Below are 7,487 nucleotides of genomic sequence, written 5' to 3' on the forward strand. Positions count from 1 at the left end.
GGGCCTGAGAGGATGCTTTTCTCATCCACCTGCCTGGGGCTGCAGTGGGAGGAGTGGAGTTAGCAGAAAATACTTCTGGCTGAGAACCAGCACAGAGCTTGTGAATTTCCTTCTTTTTTTTTTTTTTCTGGGCACAGTGTACTTCATTGATGGTACATGACAAAGGTAGGGCTCCCTAAGCCCCTCCTCTTCCCCTTCCTCAGGGGGTCTGGGATGGAAACCGCGTGGAGGTCGGGAGATTCTCAAGTGTGTTGGAGGACGGAGTTGGGGCAAGGGCTCCCCAGCAGCGGAGGACCTCTCTCTTCCTCTCGTGCTCCTGCTGGGGCTGGTGGTCCAGGGACTCTCACTCCTTGGAGGCCATGTGGACCATGAGGTCCACCACCCTGTTGCTGTAGCCAAATTCATTGTTGTACCAGGAAATGAGCTTGACAAAGTGGTCGTTGAGGGCGATGCCAGCCCCAGCATCAAAGGTAGAAGAGTGGGTGTCACTGTTGAAGTCACAGGAGACAACCTGGTCCTCAGCGTAGCCCAGGATGCCCTTGAGGGGGCCGTCCGCCGCCTGCTTCACCACCTTCTTGATGTCCTCGTATTTGGCAGGTTTCTCCGGGCGGCAGGTCAGATCCATGACGGACACGTTGGGGGTGGGGACGCGGAAAGCCATGCCAGTGAGCTTCCCGTTCAGCTCAGGGATGACCTTGCCCACAGCCTTGGCAGTGCCAGTAGAAGCAGGGATGATGTTCTGGGCAGCCCCTCAGCCATCACGCCACAGCTTCCCGGAGGGGCCATCCACGGTCTTCCAGGTGGCGGTGATGGCATGGACCGTGGTCATGAGTCCCTCCACGATGCCGAAGTGGTCATGGATGACCTTGGCCAGGGGGGCCAAGCAGTTGGTGGTGCAGGAGGCACCACACCACTGACGATCTTGAGGTGGTTGTCATACTTCTCGTGGTTCACGCCCATGACAAACATGGGGGCATCGGCAGAAGGAGCAGAGATGATGACCCTCTTGGCTCCACCCTTCAAGTGAGCCCCGGCCTTCTGCATGGTGGTGAAGATGCCAGTGGACTCCACCACATACTCAGCACCAGCATCACCCCATTTGATGTTGGCGGGATCTCGCTCCTGAAAGATGGTGATGACCTTTCCATTGATTACAAGCTTCCCGTTCTCAGCCTTGACTGTGCCATGGAACTTGCCATGAGAGGAATCATACCGGAACATGTAGACCATGTAGTGAAGGTCAATGAAGGGGTCATTGATGGCTACAATGTCCACTTTGCCAGAGTTAAAAACAGCCCTGGTGACCAGGCGCCCAATACGGCCAAATCCGTTCACTCCAACCTTCACCATCTTGTCTCCGGGATGCAGCTGGCACTGCACACAAGACACGGCTGTCTGTCGAACAGGGAGGAGCCAAGAGCCTGAATTTTCTTCTTGAGCAGCTCTGACCACAGGGAAAGGGGCTGGTTGATCTGACCCTGGCAGGCTGGGGTGCGTGTGTGCCGATGGGCCCTCTCCGGCCAGGCCTTATCTGAGGAAACCGTTCACACTAATGGGAGCTTGAGCCCCTGGATGTGGTTTCTGTTGGACTTGAAGGAGGGCAGTCTGATCCAGCCATTGGCCTTAGTCTTCTCCAGGAATTCATGGCACAGGTTCAGCATGTCTGGACACCAGCTGGCATTGGGGAGGGCATAATTCTTCAAATCTGTCTCCTCCTGACAGAATCTTGAGACCTGGGCAGGAAAAATCAGGGAGACTAGACAGCTTCCTGGGAGGTGGGCTGCTGCTTGGGCTTCAGGACCTGTAGGTAGTGTGCTCCTGGGTTCCTGGGCTCTTCAATCCCTTCCACCAGTGTTGACTTGAGGGAAATGGCACTTGGGGACTCCTGTGGGTGACCAGGGAAGGGGACACTAATATGCAAAGGAAGGGAAGGAAAGGCATGGGGGCCGACAGTTAGAGGCATGCTGCTCTGTGGTGGCGCATTAAAATTGTCCTGTTTTAAAGCCTGCGAGCTGTTCTTTGAGGCTGAGAACGGCTAGTATTAACCCCACCTTGCAGATGGGGAAACTGAAGAAACACGGCTAAGGTTGCCAAGCTTGTGAGCGTGAGAGCTGATGGTCAGACTAGAGCTCATCCTGAGACACTGTCTACCCTGGGGGTGTGACCACAGGTGAGGACCACTGTTATCACCCCCTCAGCTCAGGGGCTACTCCAGCTCTGTCCATAGCCGTGGGCCTGCCCGGGGAAGGGGGGCTCCTTTGAAACCTGTTTTGGGTGCCCACAGTGGTGCGGTACCTTCTGTGGGATGAGGAGGCGCCCTCTGTGATGCTAGATGCAGTCGGCCACACACAGGGTCCTTTGTCTGGGGGTGTCGCAACTCAGCTGCAACAGTCTGAGTCCCATAGGAGGAAAGTGAGTGGTGGCCACACAAGATTCAGATCAGGATGAAAGTGACCTGGTAGTCTCAGTTATGGATCTGGGCTACTTGGTTTCCTTTGCCAAATCAAATAGCTCCCAACAAACTGCTCACCTGCCCTGGCCACAGTCTGGGAAGAGGAGATTTGGGGTGCTCCTACACCCGCAACCCCCAGGAGAAGGGCTGCCCATCTGGCTGAGTGGGGCACTCACTCACCAGGGAGTCCATGGAGGATCCAAAGGCTGAGACAGGGCTGAACGTGGGCAGGATGTAAGGGCCACCAGGAAGGGTTCCATGGTGGCCAAATCTTATTGCCACCTGGAAGCCTCTTCTTATCATGGCTGAGCGCTGGGATCGGGTTGGCAGGGCTGCGGCAGCGAGGCGAGTGAGTGCACCTTTTTGGCTGCACCTTGGGGCTGTCGGGGCAGCCACCTCTGAGAGAAGCCTCACTCTTCTCTGTCACAAGACTTTCATTAGCAAGTTGCCACCACAGATGATTAGGCAAGGCTGGGCTGGTATGATACAACACCCATAGAGGCGAGGCTTGGGGACTTTACCTGGTCCAGAGCCCCCCCACCCCCCCAGCACTTGGGGAGGGGCAGATGCTGCTTGGGCATGAATGCATAGCAGGACTGGCCTGAGTTCAGAAAGAAATATTTATTAAAGGAGCAAAAAAGTACATAATGAAATAGTATAGCGTATATGAAGCTTTGGAGAGTTGCCCTGGAGTTTTTCTGGGGAGAACCCAGTAATATTCCCAGAAGGATAAGGGAGGTCTAATCCTTGATTGGAGGCTACTGGTGGAGTGTCTGCGTGTGTTGGTGGAGTGTTTGTGGCAGGTGCTCTGCAGCAAGACTCTGAAAGCTCTGGTATGATCCTGGGACTCAGAAAACCAACTTGCAGCCCTCAGCCACTCCCTTCTTCTATCTCATTCAGAGGGCAGCCCAGTCACGCCTCCGCTTGCTGGTCCCTGGTGAGGAAGGGGTGGAGAGGTGGTGGTGGGGTCGGAGGAGGGAGGCCTTGGAAGGGGAGGCCAGAAAATCATTCAGGGAGGAAGCAGCTTAGCAAGGGCATTCTGTGCTTTGGGAACCCCAGGGAGCGGGTGATGGCAGCAGACAATGCTGGGAGTGAGGCAGGAGCGGGGCAGAGGAGGCTTTGCTGATGACGAGCCTGGAAAAGAGCCAGCTTTGAGTGGGGGAGTGTGGAGGAGTGTTCAGTCAGCATCTGCAAGGGTGCCGACTCTTTTTGGTGGTGGTTATTTCTTGTACTGAATTAAAACTGCCAGTTTTCAACTAAATGTCCCAGATTTTAATTCACTAGAATAAAGTGTGTTCTAGAGGTCAGAACTATGCAAAGATGGAATTATAATGATGATGATGATGAGTTTGGTAGGTTCTGAAAGATCGTACTGATTTAATATGGAAATTTAAACATTTTATCCCACCTTCTGTAGTTAGCTGTCCTAGAAGACTAGGATATAAATATTTTCCTCATCTCTTGTCAAGGTTCGAAGGAAACTTCTTCAAGGACTGGGGGAACTCAGTTTTTTGGTTGATTTAGTCTCTGGGTCTAATCGTAAATATTTGAGTTAGTTGCCAACATTTAAAAACAGGGAGTTGGGACTTCCCTAGCGGTCCAGTGGTTAAGAATCCACCTTCCAATGCGGGAGACGTGGGTTCCGTCCCTGGTCGGGGAACTAAGATCCCACATGCCATGGGGCAACTAAGCCCGTGTGCTGCAACTAGAGAGAAGCCCTCGCACCACAACTAGAGAGGAGCCTGTGTGCCACAACAAAAGATCCCACGTGCTGCAACTGAGACCCAATGCAGCCAAAAGTAATAAAATAAAATAAAATAAAACAGGGAGTTTCATACAAAGCAGAAGGCCAAGGACCTCTAGATAAGTGGAAAAATCTGGCAACAGGATCTTCATTCCTATGCAGTAGCCGTGGGCTGGAGCGGATGCCCCGTGTCCTCTGGCTTGCCCCACCCTCCCCTGATCTGAGCATCCCTTCATTCCCTCTGCTAGACTCTATGTGTGATACTTGATGTGGGAGATGGGACTCGAGGAGGAGACAGGAGTGAAAAGAGGAATCTTAGAAAGAGTAGATGGACGGAAGAGGAGGCTGAGGAAGAGGGAGTAGGGAGAAGGAGGGGGACCCACAGGGGGCCCCAGAGGCTGGAAGCTGATCCCAGGAAGGCTGCCCCAGGAAGAGGCAGGGGCTGTCATCCCAAGAAGAATCAGTAGCTGAACCAGGGAAAGGAAATCTTTGTTTCATTGCCTGAGTTCATTGTCCGCTTCCTCACACAGAGCTCCTAAATCCCTTGAAGTTTCCTGGGTGACAGGAGTATCTTTTGTTCCAATGGGGTGACTCTGAGTGGGCTCCAGATATAGCCTCAGGAGGAGGGTTGGTCAACAGAAAGACCAAGCCATGATTAGAAGCTTGGGATTTTCAATCTCACCTCCCATCCTTCAGGAAGGGGAGGGGGTTGGAGACTGACTTAATGATCCATCATCCCAACGTGATGAAGCCTCCATAAAAATCCCCAAATTAAAAAAAATTCCAGGTTGGCACACCCCACCTCCATGGGGACAGAAACTCCTGCGCTCAGGATTCTCCCAGACCTTGCCCTATATATCTCTTCATCTGACTGCTCATGTGTATCTTTTATCATACCCTTCATTAAATCATAAGCTGGTAAACGTAAGTAAGTGTTTCTCTGAGTTTGGTGAACTGTTCTAGCCAACAATCAAATCCAAGGAGAGGAGGGCTCATGGGAACCTCTGATTTGTAGCCAAGTCAGACAGAAGTTGTGGGTACCTTGGTGACCTATTAACTTGCGACTGGCATTTGAAGTGGGGCACAGTCTCTTGGGACTGAGCCTTTAACCAGTGGGGTCTGCACTAACTTTTGTTAGTGTCAGAATTGAATTATAGGGCATCCAACTGGTGTTGCAGAGAATTGTTTGGTGTGGAGGAAAATCCCACACATCTGACATCAGAGGTGCGTGTGAAAGTAAAGGGGAAACACAGGAAGTTTTTCCTGTAGGCACCCTCCTACTTTACTAGTTGTTTTGCAATTTTTGGTTAAATCAACTTTCAAATCCTTACATCATTATGATTACAAAAATTTTGTTCTCAGCCTTGCCATATGCTATAGTTACTTTTTCTTTCTTGTATAACTTTTATTTTCCTTGAATTGATAATATCCAAGGTTCAACTTGATGCTGCGGTCCAGGAGAACACAGGGAAATTGAAGGACAGTGGTTGAGATATCAGCCTTCATTTCCCAGCTGGAATGGGGGAGACTGAAAATAAAAGAAATGAAGATCTGGCGATGTCTGTGATGTTTAAGAGCAGGAATAATGGGATCAAGGGTCTGACACACGGAAGGTAATTAGAGGGAAAGATATCTGAGGAGAACGTCTATGGTGATGGCAAAATCATATGTGGGGTGCTGAATTCTGGTGGCTGGCATAAGATGGAGGAAGTTGGTTGTCCAAGGCCATCTAGGAAGAGAAAGATTAGGATTGTGAAGAAAGCGCTCTTTTCCCCCTTTTGGACTCCTTTCCCACCATTTCACACATCTTGTGGATTCTTTCTGCAACACAGAGCTCTTTCGACATGTGGGCTGGGAATTCAGCTACCCAGGGAGGTGGAAAGGTGCTTGGCTAGTGCCTTGAACATAGTCTTTGGCCACAGCCCTTCTCCTTCTCTGTGAACTCAGTTCAGAGAGAACAAAGAACACTCAGCTCAGAGAAAAAGCTTCTCCCCAGACCTAGATAAGCAATTAGAAAACAGGGAAGTCAGTGAAGGTTCAGCGTAATTCAGAACTCCTGTTGGATTCTCATTTAGCTTGTTGTCTGCCTAGTGCATTTCCTGTTTGGGACCTTGTGGGGGAATGTTGAGTTTGGGGCTTCTCTGGCTGAGACATGACAAATCCCCAGAAGCACATCCTGGGCCTGACCTGGCAGGTGGTGCACAGAAGAAGCAGCGGTGGTGTGCTGGTAAGTGGTAAGGGATTAACAGCTCCGGGTGGGGCGGGAGAACTCTAATTGGTAGCATTTGCCAGCTTTTGTTGTGTAAATATTCCCATGGTGGCTGATTTCAGGCTACCAATATGAGGCCACTGACCCTGACCATGAGGCTGGGAAGAGGTGTGCTCAACCAGCTCTTGCAAGCAGGTAGGCATTGGCTCCAGCACACCACTGAACTGGAAAATTCTTTGGCTTGGAGCGAAGCAACACGGGTAACCGAGGCCATGGTAGGTTTGGCAGGTCACTTCTTGGTCCCGGGTCCTCCCAAATGTAGACTCGTGCCCTCTTCTCTCTTTTCAAGTTCCCTTCCCTCACAAGACTGACTAGGCAATAGCACTTAGTCTCCCCAGCCCACCCTCCTCCCTTGCTGCCCGCCAAACAAGTTCATAGGACATTTTTTTGTTTAAAGATTTTTGTGTTGTTTCAAGACACTTAAAGAGGAAAATTATAACATTTCCAGAAATCTTACAAAGTCCTCCTCATCTTGGGGGGACCTGGAAGCCCTCTCAGATCATTCTGGACATGTGGTGGAGCTCCCCTGAAGGCCAGCAGGGCTGGCTGACTCCCTGCTGTGATGGGGGCTTCCCAGCACTTTGGAGGGGTTCTGTCTGGGATGACACCCATCTGGTCTTTCTGGATGAAGAAGGAACTTCCCTGGTAGCCTTCCTGGACACCATTGCTATTTAGTGCACTGTGAACTCAAATCCCTCCTGAAGACTCGGCACTATAGGCTCACACAGGACAATTTCTGGAGGGCTCCCCGACTGCCCATCTCCCTATCAGTTCATGGCTGATGTCCAGACTCCCGCCCAGGCTGGTCCTGCCCTCAGGGAAACTTGGTTTCTTGACCTTCTTATGAGCTAAGTGTCAGGGGGCAGGCTGGGCACGAGTCGCTGTGCACTCAGAGAGCGATGGGCAAACTTGAGGGCCCCAAGAGGGGGCTGTGTTGGCCATGTTCCATTCAGGACTTGCCACCATAGAATCCAGGTCCGGTTGCCAGGTCTTCTCATTTTCCCAAAAAAGCCAGCACAAGT

General features: G+C 51.5%; 1 pseudogene; it reads right to left on the reverse strand.

The window, feature by feature from the left end:
• Nucleotides 1-185: 185 nt before the first annotated feature.
• Nucleotides 186-1,407, reverse strand: LOC131742829 (glyceraldehyde-3-phosphate dehydrogenase pseudogene; annotated as a pseudogene).
• Nucleotides 1,408-7,487: the final 6,080 nt, after the last annotated feature.

The sequence above is a fragment of the Kogia breviceps genome, chromosome 1 (genome assembly GCF_026419965.1).
Source record: "Kogia breviceps isolate mKogBre1 chromosome 1, mKogBre1 haplotype 1, whole genome shotgun sequence".
NCBI lineage: Eukaryota > Metazoa > Chordata > Mammalia > Artiodactyla > Physeteridae > Kogia > Kogia breviceps.